The sequence below is a fragment of the Bos indicus genome, chromosome 5, assembly GCF_029378745.1.
Source record: "Bos indicus isolate NIAB-ARS_2022 breed Sahiwal x Tharparkar chromosome 5, NIAB-ARS_B.indTharparkar_mat_pri_1.0, whole genome shotgun sequence".
NCBI classification, from domain to species: Eukaryota; Metazoa; Chordata; class Mammalia; order Artiodactyla; family Bovidae; genus Bos; species Bos indicus.
The window spans coordinates 49,560,839-49,580,451 of record NC_091764.1 but is presented as its reverse complement, the minus strand read 5'-3'; the positions used below and the strand labels follow the sequence as shown (position 1 = coordinate 49,580,451).

The 19,613-nt window shown below is 40.7% G+C and overlaps 1 protein-coding gene across 2 annotated transcripts in view; it reads left to right on the top strand.

Annotated features, from left to right (window-relative positions):
• The first annotated feature begins 5 nt into the window (after nt 1–5).
• The window catches only part of XPOT (exportin for tRNA), a 168,274-nt gene continuing 148,666 nt past the window's right edge, over nt 6–19,613 (top strand). The window contains exon 1 of one of the 2 annotated variants that reach the window (XM_070789360.1): nt 6–145. The gene's annotated coding sequence lies outside the window, so the exon portion shown is untranslated. The remainder of the gene's footprint in view (nt 146–19,613) is intronic. The other variant, XM_070789358.1, reaches the window with a different exon arrangement.

Here is a 19,613-nt window from a genome sequence, read left to right as displayed (position 1 = left end):
ACGAGGATAAGAGTTCAGGCGAGAGACGGGTAACGGCCCCTCAGCTCCTGAGCCGCTTCGGCGCTTCTGTTCCCGCAGCTCTGACTATTCGGACCCTCAGGGCAGAGCGCGCCAACTCGCTGCTCCGTGGAGCTGACGTTCAGAGGTGAGCTGAGAGGCCCCTCCCTGTGAGACTGCGTCAGTGCTGATGACGTCACGTTTATTTGACGTCAGTAGTTCTTGTGCTAACATCTGGCCTGGGCTCCACCGAGCCTGAGGCGGAGGGCTAGGACTTAAGACTGCGGCCTGGAAGTGTGCTGGCTGTCACAACAAGGACTCTGTAGTCATTGCTTTCAAACCAACCCCAGTAAGTGGTTTGTAGAAGCCTCACGTGGGTAAAAGTTTACTTCTTTTCCTCATGTCTGATTTTCACTCAGTCCCACGAGTTAATTCTCGCCTCTGTGGGTTTCTAGTCATCTCAAGTTCGTGCTAACGAAAGGGCTTCCGAGCAGAGCTGCTCCTGGGCTTGGCCATACTTCATTAGGCTTCCTTAAAAAGTTCTCAGAATGAAGTCTACCTTAATGTAACTTCTGTTAAAGAATCTGAATTGATCCACTTTGCCATTCAGGTTAATTGCAAATTTTTCTGACATTTAAGAAACTCCATAACCCAGTTCATGTGTGTGTCCCCTGCTTGAGACACTACCCACTGCTCACTTAGCTTTTACTTTTCTCTTTCCTTGTACATGTTTATTTATTTTATACTATTTAGTTATATTGTGTTTAGTCACATAAATTTACATGTCTTTTTCCTCTACGAAGTGGTGATTTCCCTAAAGCAGAATCTAGGGTTCACTAACCTTTATAATCTTCATCATGGATGGCACAATGGTGTTCCTTAATCAAATGAGGGACTTGCCTGTTTTCATTTTGTTGGTCAAATGAGATCTCTTCTGCCATTGTTATCTTTTAATATAACAAATCCCATAATTTGATTTTAATGAATATATAGTGTATGTGTTGCTTGCTCTCAAGAATATAATTGAGTAAGATCAACTCTGTTAATGATACAAGGCAGAATTTTATATGTTATAAAGGTAAAAAGGGAGGCAGCAGTGGTGTCTTTTTGGAAGAATCAAGGCTTCCTGGAAGACAATGTGATGGTTCTAAATGAATGAGTAGAAAAGTAAGTAATCAAAAAAAAAATGTAGTACTAGCCCCAGAACCGACAGACAGTAAAAGACAGTTTTAAAGCTCATAAATATACTCAAGATATGTAAGAATTCTTTAGATAGTAAAGGTAGCATCATAGATGAGTGGGGAAAGGAAAACTGAATTAATAGTGAAGGAGACATGATTATGGGGAAGAAAAAAAACTTTCCCCCTGTATCCTACAACAAAAAATAATTGCATATGTAAAAAACAAAATCGTAAACAAACTAGAAAGAAATACAAGTAAAAATTTAATTGATCTAGAAATAGAAGAACGTAATTACGAAAGAATTGGAAGAAGTTACAATTACAAGAAGGGATTGAATTGTTTGTAAAAATTTCAAGAAAACACTGCCATCCTGGGGGAAAGATCTTTGTAACTGTGTCAGGCAGAGGTCTGATGTGCTTAACATATCAAGATCTAGTCATCAGAGAAATGCAGATTATTATATTTTTCACCTACCAGATTTTGTAAAAATATTTTTTTATATGCTGGTAAACATGCAGGGACTCTGTTCTTATACCTTACAGATGGGAATGTAACTTGGTATGACCTTCCTGGAAAACATTTGGCAATATATATTAAGGTTGTATGTTAGTCGCTCAATCGTGTCCAACTCTTTGTGACCCCATGGAGTGTAGCCTGCCAGGCTCCTCTGTCCATGGAATTCTTCAGACAAGAATACTGGTATGGGTTGCCATTTCCTTCTCCAATATATTAAGGTTAAATGAGAGTATATGCACAGTGTCTAAAACACTAAGAGTAGATGCTTAATAAATATTAGTTAACACTTACTGTTGGAGAAGGCAATGGCACCCCACTCCAGTACTCTTGCCTGGAAAATCCCATGGATGGAGGAGCCTAGTAGGCTGCAGTCCATAGAGTTGCTAAGAGTCGGACACGACTGAGCAACTTCACTTTCCGTTTTCACTTTTATGCATTGGAGAAGAAAATGGCAACCCACTCCAGTGTTCTTGCCTGGAGAATCCCAGGGACGGGGGAGCCTGGTAGGCTGCCGTCTATGGGGTCGCACAGAGTCGGACACGACTTAGCAGCAGCAACAACACTTACTATTATTGTTGTTGCTTTTATCGTTCACAACATCCAACCTGTTAATCAGCAGAGCACCTAGAATAATACCTTGAACTTATTTAATAATAGCCAATTATTTGACCTGCAAAAGAGTTTACTCAGAAATAGCCAGAGGAATTGCAGTTCAGGTAATGGAAACTATGGTGGATCACAGGCAAGTCCAGAGGACATGGAAGGGCTTCCATGGTGACTTAGATGGTAAAGAATTTACCTGCAAGGCAGGCAGGCTGGGTTCGATCCTTGGGACAGGAAGATCCCGTGGAGAAGGGAATGGCTACCCACTTCAGTACTCTTGCCTGGAGAATTCCATGGACAAAGGAGCCTGGCAGGCTACAGTCCGTGGGGTCGCAAAGAGTTGGACACAACTGAGCGACTGAACTGAACTGAAGGGGCTGTCATAACTAAATAGTTCTTGGGAGGAAGCAGGGAGTTCAAAGTATGGGCTATGGAGGCTTTTCATTGTTTGTGGTGCTACAGTCTTTGATTGGGCAGTGGTTGGCCAGAAAGATGGTTTTATTCTTCCTGCTAAATAGTAAAGTAGGCAATACCTTCCTGTGGGAAAGAGGTAGGGGTATGTCTCTTACAGTTTGGAATAACTGATGATGCACAGCCATGAGAGCTCTCCCTTATAGACATATTCTGACTCCAGCTTCAGCTGAGGTTCTTTATTTCTACAAACTTAATGGATGTTTATTAATGTCTATTTATATTTGATTGGCTGATTCTCCTTGTCTTACAGGAATTTTGTAGGAAAAAGATACTGAGTCAGTGACATGATAGGCTATTAAGATATTGATGCTGTAAAGATACAAGTTACCTTAAAGGATCAGCTGGTTCAGTCTATTAGCAAGACACTTTGGACAGTAGCAATAAATGTTAGCTGTTGACGATATGCTTGCCATCTACTGCTGCATATTAAATAACCCCGAAACTTAGTGACTTTTGTTGTTGTTGTCGTTCAGTCACTAAGTCATGTTCAACTCTTTGCAGTCCCATGGACTGCTGCTTCTTGACCTGCATACAGGTTTCTCAGGAGACAGGTAAGGTGGTCTGGTATTACCATCTCTTGAAGAATTTTTCAAAGTTTGTTGTGATCCACATAGCCGAAGGTTTTCACGTAGTCAGTAAAGCAGAAGTAGATGTTTTTCTGGAATTCCTTTCCTTTCTCTATGATCCAACAAATGTTGGCAGTTTGATCTCTGGTTCCTCTGCCTTTTCTCAACCCAGCTTATACATCTGGATGTTCTCAGTTCACATACTACTGAATCCTAGCTTGAAGGATTTTGAGCATTACCTTGCTAGCACTTGAAATGAGCGGTAGTTTGAACATTCTTTAGCATTGCCCTTCTTTGGGACTGGAATGAAAATGGACCTTTTCCAATCCTGTGGCTGATTTATTGAGTGCAGCACTTTAACAGTATCCTTTTTTAGGATTTGAAATAGCTCAAGTGGAATTACATCACCTCTACTAGCTTTGTTCATAGTAATGCTTTGTAAGGTACACTTGACTTCACACTCCAAGATATCTGACTCAAGGTAGTGACCACACCATCATGGTTATCTGGGTCATTAATACTTTTTTGGTACAGTTCTGTGTATTCTTGCCACCTCTTCTTAATCTCTTCTGCTTCTGTTAGGTCCTTACCCTTTCTGTCCTTTATCTGATCAAATAACCCCAAAACTTAGTGACTTAAGAAAGTAAAAATCATATATTCCCTCTCACGATTTCTGTGAGTCAGGAATTCAAGAGTGTCTCAATTGGGCATTTCTGTTTTAGTGTTTCATAAGGTTACAGTCCAATGTTGGCTAGGGTTGTGGTCATCTAAAGACTTATTTGAAGCTGGAGAGGCTGCTTTCAAAGTGACTTCACACATCCAGCAGTTGTCACAGACTGTTGGCCACATGGGTCTCTCCATGGGATGGCTTGAGTGCCCTGCTCATAGCATGGCCACTGGCTTGTCCTCGAGCATGTGATCAATCTGATAGACCAAAGCAGAAGCTGCACTACTTTTTATGACATAGCCTTGGAAATCACACTCGGCCACATTCAAGGCCATCCCTGATTGAATTTGAGCAGACTAGGGAAGGGCACAAAGGCTAGGCAGTAAGGTTCAAAGGAGGCCACCCTGGAAGCTACCACAGATGCCGATGACATTTCCAGCATGGAGAATTATCTGTCTTCGTGAAAATATCTAAGGATGGAAGCTCTTAACTGATCCTTTTTAGTAATATTGCTTAAGAAGTTGTCCCTTAATTTCAGCCCTAATCTTTCCTGTTAACTCTAGAAAAGACCACTGATGTGATGCTGCTCTTTACAGAGTCTTTGAAATATCCCTACTGACAATGCCAGTGACAAAACTATTTTAGTGATAACAACCCATTTTGGGGGCAAAATGATATTTAAAATCATTCATTCATTGATCCAAGTTTTTTTTTTCATTCATTTGATAAACAGTTGATTAATTTTTGTGTGTTGAAAATGCATATAAAAGAACATATACCAAAACTAATTTTACAGTTTAATGATTATTCCAGTTAATTCCTACCCCAGTTTTTAAGTATTTCAGCTTACTTTCTTTTTGCTGATTTGTTTTCTTGACTTTCACTTTTTTCACTTTTCTTGACATTATGCTAATATAATAGTAAAATTGTTATTGATTTAGCACTTACTATATACTACGTCTTTAACGTATGACTAATCTTCCAACAGATCTTCACGGCAGGTATAGTTATTACCATTTGATTACAGAGAATTTAAGTAACTTGTTCAAAGTACTCACAGCCAGTAACTGGCAGGGTGGGATGCAAACCAGGATCTGTCTCTCTTTTCTTTATAACATGGCTTCTGTTTGTGAGGTATCCCCTTATGCATATGCCTCCTACCTAAGAGGTAAGAGACTTCCACATTGTTACTCAGGCATTTTCAAATTGTTTCTGCAGTTAGCTCCCTTTTTATATGGATAGTAGGGATGAGAGGTCTGATTTCAATGAGAAGTCTTTCTTAATTTACTAAGAAGAACCAGATATTTGATATGGAACAACCTCTTTCACTTTCTACTTAGATTATTTACTAAAAAAATACCATACAGTTAACAATATATAGCTCTTTAGCACCTAATTTTCAATTAAATTACTCTCCCTGTTGTATATTTTAAAAATCTGACCAATAACAGCCCCCCTTTTTTTTACACTTAATTAGCTCTTGCCATTTTGTCTTTCTACCCATAAATATAATATGATTTTGAAGTCATAAGGTGGAAATTATGTAGGGTAGTGAGTTGAAAAAGAAAACCAAACTTCGAGAGAGAAAGCATATTTTAAATCTGTGCTCTGAATAACCATTGCCTAGAATTGATACGGAGCTGCATTGTGCAGTATGGCAGTCACTAGCAATATGTGGCTGTTTACATTTCAGTGAGAAACTAAATAAAATTTAAAATTTGGCTCTTCTTCAAATGCTTAGCAGGCACCTATGGCTAGTGGCTACCATATTGGAGAGCACAGACACTGAATTTTTTTTTTTTTTTTTTTTGGCTGTGCCTTGTGGTATGCAGGATGTTAGTTCCAACCAGGGATGGAAACCATAACCCCAGCATTGGGAGCTCGGAGTCTTACCCACTGGACCACCAAGGAAGTCCCTGAAGTATCTGTCATCACACAAAGTTCTGTTGAACATGCTGGAAAGAAACAAGGTCATAAGAAAGAATTTCACAGTTAAAAAAAAATAAGCCAAAAGGAAAAGAACAGAAGTTCTGTTATTTTAATCATATTTCATACTTTCTTCTTGATTTTCTCCATATTTATGTTTTCTCTTTAAAATGTTATGTGTATATGTGTATATATATATATATATATCAGTTCAGTTCAGTTCCTCAGTTGTGTCTGACTGTTTGCAACCCCATGGACTGCAGCACGCCAGGCTTCCCTGTCCACCACCAACTCCCGGAGCTTACTCAAACTCATGTCCGTAGAATCGGTGATGTCATCCAACCAGCTCATCCTCTGTCACCCCTTCTCCTCCCACCTTCAATCTTTCCCAGCATCAGGGTCTTTTCCAATGAGTCGGTTCTCCGCATCAGGTAGCCAAGGTATTGGAGTTTCAGCTTCAGCATCAGTCCTTCCAATGAATATTCAGGACTGATTTCCTTTAGGATGGACTGGTTGGATCTCCTTGCAGTCCAAGGGACTCTCAAGAATCTTCTCCAACACCACAGTTCAAAAGCATCAATTCTTCTGCACTCAGCTTTCTTTATAGTTCAACTCTCACATCCATACATGACTACTGGAAACACTATAGCTTTGACTAGACAGACCTTTGTTGGCAAAGTAATGTCTCTGCTTTCTAATATGTTGTCTAGATTGGTCATAGCTTTTCTTCCAAGGAGTAAGCGTCTTTTAATTTCATGGCTGCAGTCACCATCTGCAGTGATTTTGGAGCCAAAAAAAAAAAGTAAAGTCTGTCACTGTTTCCACTATTTCCCCATCTATTTGCCATGAAGTGATGGGACTGGATGCCATGATCTTAGTTTTTTGAATGTTGAGTTTTAAGCCAACTTTTTCACTCTCCTCTTTCTCTCTCATCAAGAGGTTCTTTAGTTCTTCTTTGCTTTCTGTCATCAGGGTGGTGTCATCTGCATATCTGAGGTTATTGATATTTCTCCCAGCAATCTTGATTCCAGCTTGTGCTTCATGATGTACTCTGCATATAAGTTAAATAAGCAGGGTAACAATATACAGCCTTGATGTACTCCTTTTTCTATTTGGAACCAGTCTGTTGTTCCGTGTTTAGTTGTAACTGTTGCTTCCTGACGTGCACACAGATTTCTCAAGAGGCAGGTCAGGTGGTCTGGTATGCCCATCTCTTTCAGAATTTTCCACAGTTTATTGTGATCCACACAGTCAAAGGCTTTGGCATAGTCAATAAAGCAGAAATAGATGTTTTTCTGGAACTCTCTTGTTTTTTCGATGATCCAGCAGATGTTGGCAATTTGATCTCTGGTTCCTCTGCCTTTTCTAAAACCAGCTTGAACATCAGGAAGTTCACGGTTCACGTATTGCTGAAGCCTGGCTTGGAGAATTTTGAGTATTACTTTACTAGCGTGTGAGATGAATGCAATTATGCGGTAGTTTGAGCATTCTTTGGCATTGCCTTTCTTTGGGATTGGAATGAAAACGGACCTTTTCCAGTCCTGTGGCCACTGCTGAGTTTTCCAAATTTGCTGGCACATTGAGTGCAGCCCTTTCACAGCATCATCTTTTAGGATTCGAAATAGCTCAATTGGAATTCCATCACCTCCACTAGCTTTGTTCGTAGTGATGCTTTCTAAGGCCCACTTGACTTCGAATTCCAGGATGCCTGGCTCTAGGTGAATGATCACACCATCATGGTTATCTGGGTCATGAAGATCTTTTTTGTATAGTTCTTTTGCGTATTCTTGCCACCTCTTCTTAATATTTTCTGCTTCTGTTAGGTCCATACCGTTTCTGTCCTTTATTGTGCTCATCTTTGCATGAGATGTTCCTTGGTATCTCTAATTTTCTTGAAGAGATCTCTAGTCTTTCCCATTCTGTTGTTTTCCTCTATTTCTTTGCATTGATTGCTGAGGAAGGCTTTCTTACCTCTCTTTGCTGTTCTCTGGAACTATGCATTCAAATGAGTATGTCTTTCCTTTTCTCCTTTGCCTTTAGCTTCTCTTCTTTTCTTAGCTATTCACACACACAAAATAATTACAGCTAAATTTATTGAGTACTTAATAAATTCCAGAAACTGTACTAATTGCCTTCGTGTATTAACTCATTTAATCCTTAGAACAATGTTATATTCATTATGGAAAATATTTTTTAAAGAGAGAAAACCAACCTTAATCCGCAAACCCAGAGGTAATCACTGTTGACATTTCTGGTGGACACTGTGGTATGCTGCCTGGAGCTTAGGATACAGCTGCCAGGAATCTTGGCTGCTGATGACTCACACTTGAGTTGTTCTCCAGAATTACCTTCTGTGAAGGCAACTGCCTCACACTAGGTTACATCCCCGCCCTGGGGACAGCCCACATCCCATGACCGGTCACTTGTAAAGGTACAAGGCACAGTCCCTCAAAGATAAATAGTTGCTTATTTTTAAAAAAATGGGGGGTGGGTTCAGTGTGGGCTAGATCCCTGGTGGGAGATACTGCATGCTGCAACTCAGATCCAATGCAGCCAAAATAAATTTTTTAAAAAGGTACAAGGGACAGTCTGCGACATGCGGCTTCAGAACTCACCTCGTACACAAAGCTTCTGTGCCATCTGCCCTCTGGTTCACCCTCTCCCTCTGCCCAGTCCTGCCTCCCCTACAGGTGCTGACTCTTAGACTATTCTGTGCTAAACCACCTGCATACAAATCTCTGCCCCAGAGTCAGTTTCCTGAAAAACCCAACCTCAGTCAACATTTCAGAGGATCAGTTCCAGCTTTTTTATTTTTGCATATATTTATGTAACTTTAAAAAAACCTATCCAAACTTAGGTCACCCCAACAACTTTGATGTTTTCTCATCTGTTGTTTTGTATGTTAACTTTCAGTTGATAACATTTTATGAATAATTTTGCATGCCACTAAGTATTTTTTTATACCACAGTTTGTATAAAAACTGAGCATGTATTACATGCTCCCCGGGATTCATGTAATACATTATACTCAGTCTTACATTCTTGAATATTTTGATGTTTCCTGGTTTTCACTGTGGCAAACCCTGTAACTTAGACCAACATTCATCCCCAACTTCTCTCTCACTTGCCTGCCTATGGGATGGGAAAACCAAATGTTCCCATGTATTTTGTTTTCCTAACCTTGCTAGGAGTGGTGTAAATTCCATCCTTCAAGAAGTCAGCTGAAGATGTCTGAAGCTGAAGGGAAGTTCCAGGAAACCTTTTGCCTTCCAAATAAAATTGCACAGCCAAAAATGGTATCATCTCCTCCCTGTTCTTTCTGCTTGGTAAGGAATAGGATGTCTGGAGCTGTGGTAGCCATCTTTCATCCACGAGTAAAAAGTCAAGAAAATGAAGGGCTTCTGGCCTTAAGATCATTGAACATTTAACCCAAGGGACTTCCCCAATGCAGGAGATGTCAGTTCAATCCCTGGTTGAAGATCTTGCATACTGCAACTAAGACCCGATGCGGTCAAAATACATTTTTTAAAAAAGCAACTACCTATCTCTGGACTTCTCATTATGATGAGGAAAAAAACTATATTTTTTAAAATGTGCTTATGTTTGGATTTTCTGTTACTTATAGCTGAAATAATTTATAAATGTCACTATCCTTGATGTTCATGATTAGAAGTAATACAGTGATAAACACTTGAATAGCAATGGTTTAACCTAAAAGTCAGGGGAGAAGAATCAGGATCCTTCTCTTCCAGCGTTTCTTCTTTTTGACCTTGTGCAGCTCTGTCCTTAACCATCCTGTTTTCCTTTTCTTGTGGGGACCAGAAAAGGCGATAGTAGTTAGAAAAGGAAATAGACCTTTTATAGATCACAATCATATCTCTTCAAATAGGATATTTTAGCAAAGGCAGCATGCCATTGAGTTCATACCCACCACTGCATAATCAGCAAGAGTTTTTTTGAGCAGGTGTTGCATGAACTGGGTTGCATTAAATGCATTAATTTTCTCTACGTGCTGTGCTTAGTTCTTCAGTCATGTCCGACTCTTTGCAACCCCATGGACTGTAGCCCATCAGGCTCCTCTGTCCATAGTGGTTCTCCAGGCAAGAATACTGGAGTGGGTTGCCATACCCTCCTCCAGTGGATCTTCCCAACCCAGGAATCAATCCCAGGTCTCCTGCACTGTAGGCAGATTCTGTACCATCTGAGTCATGCTGCTGCTGCTGCTGCTAAGTCGATTCAGTCGAGTCCGACTCTGTGCGACTCCATAGACAGCAGCCCACCAGGCTCCCCCGTCCCTGGGATTCTCCAGGCAAGAACACTGGAGTGGGTTGCCATTTCCTTCTCCAATGCGTGAAAGTGAAAAGTGAAAGTGAAGTCCCTCAGTCGTGTCTGACTCTCAGCGACCCCATGGACTGTAGCCCACCAGGCTCTTCCATCCATGGGATTTTCCAGGCAAGAGTACTGGAGTAGGGTGCCATTGCTTTCTCCATCTGAACCATGAGGAAAGCCCAGTTTTCTGTATATTTGTCTGGAAGTCATTAAGGTCTCTAAGGTTGGGATATTTTATCCTTTGAGGATAAACAGAGAATCAAAGATGAACTTTGAAGTGAAAGGAGCAGTGCTAAATTACAAAGCAGATGTGAAGATTGTGTTTGATTTCAGCTTTCTAGTGGCAGGCACTTGACATTGGCAAAACCTAAATCTAGTGAGTCTACCTCCATGACTCCCGTTTACCCTGTCTTGAGGTTGTTTCTAATTTGACAGCTATAGAAACCTCAGACTGGCTGGTTCGAGTTCAAAGCATGGGAATACTTTACAGGTCTGAGGGAATCAGAGTATCTAAGACCTGGGGTGTCAAAGATAGAGATGCTCTAGCTCATTCCCACTAGTGTCTTTAGGATGGAAGATGGCTCTAGATCTGGCCAGACTGCCAGCAAGTTGCTACAAACTAGACTTCCATTCATGAGCATGAACTAAAACTGGCCTGACAAAAGCAGCAGAGTGACAAGGCAGCCTAAGGAAATCATGTATCTAATAAGGGGATAATATTCAGAATCTATAAGGAACTCTTACAACTCAACAACATCAAATAGAATCCACTTTAAAAATGGGCAAGAAGATACACAAATGGCCAAAAAGCATATAAAAAGATGCTTAACATCACTAGTGATTAGAGAAATGCAAATCAAAATGGCTACAATTGAAAGCAAACGAATAGAAAATAACAAATGTTGGCGAGGATGTGGAGAAATTGGAACCCTTGTGCCCTGTTGGTAGGAACATAAAATGGTACAGCCCCTATGCAAAACAGTGTGCTGCTGACTCAAAAAATTAAAATAGAATTACCGTATGATCCAGTAATCCCCCTTCTAGGTATACATCCAAAAGAACTGAAAGGCTTTCAAAGAGGCACTTACACACCTATGTTCATAACAGCATTATTCACAATAGCCAAAAGGTGGAAGCAAACCAGGTGTCTATAAATAGATGAGTGATGAAGAAAATATGGTATATGCATACAGCAGAATATTTTTCAGCCTTAAAAAGGACGGGAGGGAGGGATTCCTGTCACATGCTACAACATGGATTATAAGGACATTATGCTAAGTAAAATAAACCAGTTGAGAAAAGACAAATACTCAATTACATTTATGAGAGGTATCTAGAAGAGTCAAATTTACAGAGACAGAAAGTAGAATTGCAGTAGTTGCGAGTGGCTGGGAGAGGGGAATGGGGATTTGCTGTTTAAGGAGTATAGAGTTTCAGTTTTGCAAAATGAAAATATTCTGGAGATGGTTGCACAATAATGTGAATGTACTTAACACTTAGGAGGGATGGAGAAAGAAAAGTAGATCAAGATCACAGGGTCCCTCAATGCCTAAGATACATATTTACTATCTTGGTCCCTTATTTGATGACCCTTGCAAATAATATTACTCATGGCACAGTGTGTATTTCGGTATTTCTTTGGTGTATTTGGTGCATGAAATAGGACCCACTCAGATCATGTTAAGCAACAGGAGATTTAATACAGGGAATCAGGAACTTACAGAGTTACTGGAAAGTCTGAAGAGATAAAAGTGGGGCCTCCAGGAGTGCTTACTAGGACAAGACTGCTGGGCTGGTTTACCAGGCAAGAGGCGATCTCTGCTGTAGACAGAGAGCTGGGGCGTCCGGGGACACCTTTGGTGCTGTTGAGTTCAAAGACTCAACACTGTCACTGTTATCAGGAAGCCACCGCTGCTCCTGGGACTACCTCTCAGCATCCATGAAGTTAGTACCTAGACTAATTAGTAAAGCCCAGCGTGTTCACAGCTGAGTTTACTGGCAGAAACAGAGCAGGTGGCTCCAGCCTTCCATCCATCTTCCAAGTGGTTCTAATTGGCAGAAGCAGAACCCTAACTGCACGGAGATGGGGGAGGTGTGGTTTTTATTCTTCTTTAACACCTGCAGAGCGCTGAAGAATTGATGCTTTCGAACTATGGTGCATAGTCTTCTCCAGAAGACTCTTGAAAATCCCTTGGACAGCAAGGAGATCAAACCAGTCAATCCTAAAGGAAATCAACCCTGAATACTCATTGGAAGGACTGCTGCTGAAGCTGAAGCTGGAATACTTTGGCCACCTGATGTGAAGAGCCAACTCATTGGAAAAGATCCTGATGCTGGGAAAGATTGAAAGCAAAAGAGGGCAACAGAGGATAAGATGGTTAGATGGCATCACCGATTCAATGGACATAAACTTGGGCAAACTCCAGGATGGTGAGAGACAGAGGAGCCTGGCATGCTGCAGTCCATGGGGTTGCAAACAGTTGGACACCACTTGGTGACTGAATAACAACAATGACACCTGCAGTCTCAGAAACACTAGAGGACTTCCCTGGTGGTCCAGAGGTTAGGAATCTGCCTTGTAATGAAGGGGACATGGGTTTGATCCCTGGTTGGGGAACTAAGATCCCACATGCCACAGAGCAGCTACTGAGCCCACGTGCTCTGGAGCTCACCTGTCACAACTAGAGAGTCTGCACCTCAGCAAAAGATCCTGCATGACACAACTAAGACCCGACCCAGCCAAATAAATATTAAAAAGAAAAGAAATACTAGAGGTTTGGCATAAATGCTGAGAGCCAGTTCAGAGCACCCATCACAACTGGGTTGTGGCTTTAGGCTCCTTCCGCCTCTTCTTGTCTCTGGCCAATTCCTTATTCCTTTACTTGAGAAATCTCTGACACTCCCTTCTCTACCTCCACCCCTACAGAATGGAATGCCCTTTGTGAACTTCCCTAGGTCTTAGCTCTAGCTGTGTGACCTGTGTAGTTCTCTATATCATAATAGCCCGGTTTCTTCTTTCGAGCTTCCCTGGTAGCTCAGCTGGTTAAGAATCCGCCTGCAATGCAGGAGACCCCTGTTCGATTCCTGGGTTGGAAAGATCTGCTGGAGAAGGGATAGGCTACCCACTCCAGTATTCTGGCCTGGAGAATTCCATGGACTATCTGTGGGGTCGCAAAGAGTCAGACATGACTGAACGACTTTCGCTTCATTCTTCAACTAGACTATAAATGCCTTAAAGGTAGAAACTTGGTGTATTATTTGTTAAGAATAATAAGTAGTTCCTATATTAGAATATCCCAAATAGCGTTTCTTTTCCTGTTTTCTTTGCTCCATACTTTTGTGTGCTGATATTTGTATGGTAAAAGCAAAAAAAGGTAACTTTCTGGCTTTTTGGCAGAGCAAAGAGTAGTTCCACCAATACTCTCTCTATATGTATCCTTATTTGACTCTCTGTGTACCTATATAGGTACAACTATACTCCAATAAAGTGAAAGTCGCTCAGCTGTGTCCAACTCTTTGTGACCCCATGGACTGTACAGTCCTTGAAATTCGCCAGGCCAGAATACTGGAGTGGATAGCCTTTCCCTTCTGCAGGTGATCTTCTCAACCCAGGGATTGAACCCGGGTCTCCCGAATTGCAGGTGAGTTCTTTACCAACTGAGCCACAAGGGAAGCCCCATATTCCAATAAAAATTAATTTTAAAAATACTTGAAGTTCTAAACTTCCAGAACTTCATGAATAAATTCTACTTTGTTTTTCACTCAATAATTATTACTTCTGTATAGTGAAACTTTCTTCACTCTCTGAAGTCTAAGCTTCTGTGGGATTTCAATTTTGTTTCCTCATATCTTCCATGATACCTACTAGTCCAGTGTCCTGCATAGTACGAAACAGGCTCTTAAGAGGTAAAAAATAAATATATAGATTGAGATCTTTCCAAGGGGAAATATTCATCAAGTTTTCTCCTCTTTACTGTCATATGTTACTTTCTTTTGGGGGTGACATTCAAATGTAATTTAAGTATGCCTCCGAGAAATCAGACCTCAACATTTTTGGAAATGTTTCTGTAGTCAGAGCTGAGATTCTTTTCCTCAGAGCAGGGCTGTGTTCACTGCCCAATTGTCTATTCCTGTGACTGAATGTGAAAAGGTTTCTTTTATGAAAATTGTGTTGCATGCATATAAAATACTCTTGGCCTGTGGATAATGCCAGATATAGTAGGGAGTTTTCTCTAGGGGACCAGTTTTTATTCTGCTCCCTGTCTCTTAACACAGGGCAGTCATAAAATCACAAGATCATTCAACAGTTTTTCTCAATCTTGGAGGAATCACTTTTTTAGGAAATGAAGTTTAAAAAGAAAAAAAAAAAGGAAATTCTCTCTAAACATATAAATAACCTATGGACAAGGCATAATGTTTCTAAAACTTTGACTTACGTCAGTTGTTCAGTCTCAAGAAAAAAATTACCATGAATGCAGATTAAACAAAGCCCAAAAGCGTGTGAAAGGGAAAGAAAATAAGTACCTTTTTAAAAAATAATTATATTTAGCTGCTATTTTACATTATAGCTTCCCTGGTGGCTCAGATGGTAAAGAATCTGCCTGCAATGCAGGAGACCTGAGTTCAATCCCTGGGTCAGGAAAATCCCCTGGAGAAGGGAATGGCAACCCACTCCAGTATTCTTGCCTGGAGAATATCATGGACAGAGGAGCCTAGCTGGCTAAGTCCATGGGTTCACAAAGAGTCAGACACAACGGAGTGACTTTCACTTTGATATTCCATTCTAGGGGAAGAGCAAAATTCACCTCTGGAGTAAATGGAGATTCAGTTTGAGGAGAGAAAAAAAAAAAAAGCCTTTGGGATTGTGAGCTAGTCTCTATGGGGACGATTTGACAATGAGAATTTTTAATACTCTGTTTGGAGTAATAAAATTACAGTGATTTGGACCTGTGGAACTCAGAAAAGAGATGAAGGAGAAGGAAATCTGAGCAAAATGGCAGCAGGCAGTACCTGAGAAGAAAATATAGTGGTAAATTCCCTGTGTTGAAAATAACCATAGAACTTTTGAATACTTATATTTTCTGTCCTGTGCTTACAGTATACTAATTCCTCTTGTAATTCGCAGACCTTCAGTAAGTCTTTTATGAACAACCACTTGTACAGAATGGTGCTTGGGGAGTAAATGAGGGGGCAGTGGTGACAAGTGGGATGAAGTGGGGCAAAGAGGAGATAGCAGCCACTAAAAAGCAGAAATTTAGAAACGATCGAGAATTCTTTCTTAACCTTGGGGTAACCTTGGGGACTCATAACCTCTGTATTAAAGAGCCAAGTAAACCTAGAGGCCTGGGACACTTGAGGTCTTTTGACGCTACACATGAAAGGTTAAAGCCTGATCCCCAAGCAACAGGAACAACCCCCAGATTGTGCAGGATCTGCCTGGATGGGCTGAGGTGCTCTTTAAGGACTTGAATACAGAGAATTCATAGAGAAAATTGGAGACTGATATTAAGACCCATTCATCTCACTGAAGAAACTGCATATTTAGAAACAAGAACAACGAAACAGAACTCTGTAACCTGTTCACATGTGGATCTGTGCATTCTTAGTAACTGTCACCATGGTAGCAAGGCAGTTTGACAGGGTGCCTTCTTAGCACAGTATATACAAAGGAGAGAGATAACAGCTCATCATGTACTGTCTTATACCTTCCTTATTTATTTGTGTTGATCCTGTACCTCTGACTATTAGCCTTTGACACTTCTCGTCCTGATAGCATCAAACACAGTGCTAAGAATATATTAGGCGCTAAAACACATATACTGATTGACTGAATTGAATACATTATATTTCTGCTGTGTCTTCCTTTCTAAGCTATAGAGAGAGTCACCCAGCAGAAATTTGATTTTAAAAATGACTCCTGGGAATTCCCTGGCAGTCCAGTGGTTAGGAGTCTGCACTTTCACTGCCGAGAGGGTGGGTTCAGCCCCTGATTGGGGAATTAAGATCCTATAAGCCTTGCAACAATCCCCCCACCCTGAAAAAAAAAGAAAGAAAAAAAACCTCCTATGTTTATCTAGAGGATCGAAACTAGGCCATTTTCCTAATTGGACTGACCCAACGTGCATTTCAGATTGGAGGGGGTGAAAGGACAAAGATTAGGTCCTCTAAGACTCTTTATCTTATTAGAAGACTAACATGTGAATAGTAGATAGATGAGTAAGTAAATTCACTTGCACTAGTAAGACCGTTCAAGGCCCAGAGGCTTTTTGTGAGGACTTGCAGTGCTGTTTTCTGCTTGGATGCAAAGACAAGGTTGGCAGCAGTTCCTGAGTGAGTAATGTCAGGCCTGGGTTAAAGCCCAGAGGACAGGGAGTTCCCCAGATTTGAACTTCAAACTGAGAAAGCTTTTTGGGCATCTTATATTCAATGAACACTCAGCCTGGGAAGCCTTCTTATTATAATGTTTTGAATGAATGATAATTTTTAGTGTAGCCTTTTCCCTAATATATTCTTACATTTCATTTTAATTTTTCATCTGTATAATTGCCCTGCATGTCAATGACTTTCATTTCTACTCTTAATGTTTTGTTATTTCACATTTCTTTTTTAAAGTATTTAAATGTGGACATAACCTCTTTGTTTTAATAGCCAGGGGGAGTGCCTAAATTTGCCACTTTTAAATCTGAGTTCCTGTAGTTTCAACAGATTCTCAGCATGTGTCACCTCCAACTTACAGATTGATATTCCAGTCATGTTTGAGGCTGAAAACAGCTGCAAGAATTTGTCCTTAGAATTCTTTAGCAGTTGCTTCCAGTTGATAAAGTCCAAATTTGGCTGGTCAGTGGATCAGCTACTGGGATGTGATTATCGTCGTGATATCACCCCACTGGGACAAACCACATGGGACCAGCCTCTCATGGGACAAGCTGCGGAGGTTGCCATTGCCAGAGAGGAATAGGTTAAATCCTTCCAAACCTGCTAAGGAATTTGACCTAGTTCCTGGAAATTAGAGTGTATAGTGAAAAGTATATTTGGTTGCAAATGTGTTTCTTTCCCAAAATTACTTTTCAAACCCTGTGAGACAGGGATCTCATGGACTCAGGTACCACCATTAATAAGCTTGACTAATTCAGTATGAAGTTTGGGGAGCAGACAAATAATATGACTTCATTTTATGAAAAGAATGTTTAGGTTTATAGTGGTGAATGTTTGTGAAGACACAGCTGACATGCTTCCAGCACTCTCCTCTCCTGTTTTTTGACCCTTTGTTTAAAACAAGGGCAGGCACAGGTGCTCAGTCAGTGTTGAAGAAGTGAGGGAACAAATTTGAAAAGCTCCTCACAACCTGACTCCAGCCTACTTGTCCAGTTGTCGTATATCCAACTGCCCTCTCCCCAAAACATCCAATTTATACTTTGGCAAAATAGTTACTGAGTTGCCTAAAAATCTCTCCTGCTTTCCCAGTTCTGTACCTTTGCTATTACTGTACCAGTGGCCTGGAATACTCTTCTCTCATATCCCAGAATATGAAAAAGGTTTTTCAAGCCTCATTTCAAATGCTACTTCCTTCATGAAAATTTTACTGATGATCTCAATAAGGTAAAACCAAGCCTCTTTGCCTTCTAACTCATAAAATTCTGTACCTCCTGGTCATTTATTCTCAATTATTTTATCACATAATTATCTCTATAGTTAATGTATTACAAGCTTGCCATGTAGTAATCTTAAAGATTGGCACTGGGTCTTATTCATCTTTACAGTAACTCGCACATAGTTGATACTCAGTAATTGTTGTTGTTGTTATTCAGTCACTCAGTTGTGTCCAGCTCTTTGTGACTCCATGGATTGCAGCATGCAAGGCTTCCCTGTCTTTCACCATCTCCCAGAGTTTGCTCAAACTCTTGTCCATTGAGTCAGTGATGCCATCCCACCATCTCATCCTCTGTCTCCCCCTTCTCATCCTCTGTCTCCCCCTTCTCCTGCCTTCAATCTTTCCCAGCATCAGGGTCTTTTCTAATGAATTGGCTGTTTGCATCAGGTGGCCAAAGTGTTGTAGCTTCAACTTCAGCATCAGTCCTTCTAATGACTATTCAGGATTGATTTCCTTTAGGGTTGACTGGTATGATCTCTTTGCAGTCCAAGGGACTCTAAAGAGTCTTCTCCAACACCACAGTTCAAAAGCATCAATTCTTCGGCACTCAGCTTTCCTTATGGTCCAACTCTCACATCCATACATGACTATTGGAAAAACCATAGCTTTGACTATGTGGGCCTTTGTCGGCAAAGTAATGTCTCTGTTTTTAATACACTGTCTAGGTTTGTCATAGCTTTTCTTCCAAGGAGCAAGCGTCTTTTAATTTCATGGCTGCAGTCACCATCTGCAGTGATTTTGGAGCCCAAGAAAATAAAGTCTGTTACTGTTTCCACTATTTCCCCATCTATTTGCCATCAAGTGATGGGACTGGATGCCATGATCTTTGTTTTTTGAGTGTTGAGTTTTAAGCCAGCTTTTTCACTGTCCTCTCTCAGCTTCATCAAGAGGCTCTTTAGTTCCTCTTTGCTTTCTGACATTAAGGTGGTGTCATCTGCATATCTGAGGTTATTGATATTTCTCCCGGCAGTCTTGATTCCAGCATTTGCTTCATCCAGCCCAGCATTTTGCATGATGCACTCTACATATAAGTTAAATAAGCAGGGTGACAATATACAGCCTTGATGTACTCCTTTCCCAATTTGGAACCAGTCCATTGTTCCATGTCAGTTTTAACTGTTGCTTCTTGACCTACATACAGGTTTCTCAAGAGGCAGGTAAGATGGTCTGGTATTCCCATCTCTTTTATAAGAATTTTTCAAGTTTGTTGTGATCCACACAGTCAAAGGCTTTAGCATAGTCAATGAAGCAGAAGTAGATGTTTTTCTGGAATTCTCTTGCTTTTTCTATGATCCAGTGGATGTTGGCAGTTTGATCTCTGGTTCCTCTGCCTTTTCTAAACCCAGCTTGAACATCTGTAAGTTCACATACTGTTGAAGCCTGGCTTGGAGAATTTTAAGCATTACTCTGCTAGCATGTGAAATGTGTGCAATTGTGTGGTAGTTTGAACATTCTTTGGCGTTGCCCTTCTTTGGGATTGGAACGAAAATTCACCTTTTCCAGTCCTCTGGCCACTGCTGAGTTGCCATATTTGTTGGCATATTGAGTGCAGCATTTTAACAGCATTGTTGCTTAGGATTTGAAATAACTCAGCTCGAATGCAAAAGTAGGAACTCAGTAATTAGTTGTTGAAATAATTATGGTATTCAATTTTACTAATGCTGTACTGTAAACCCCAGAAAATTTTATCAGTTTTCTTAAT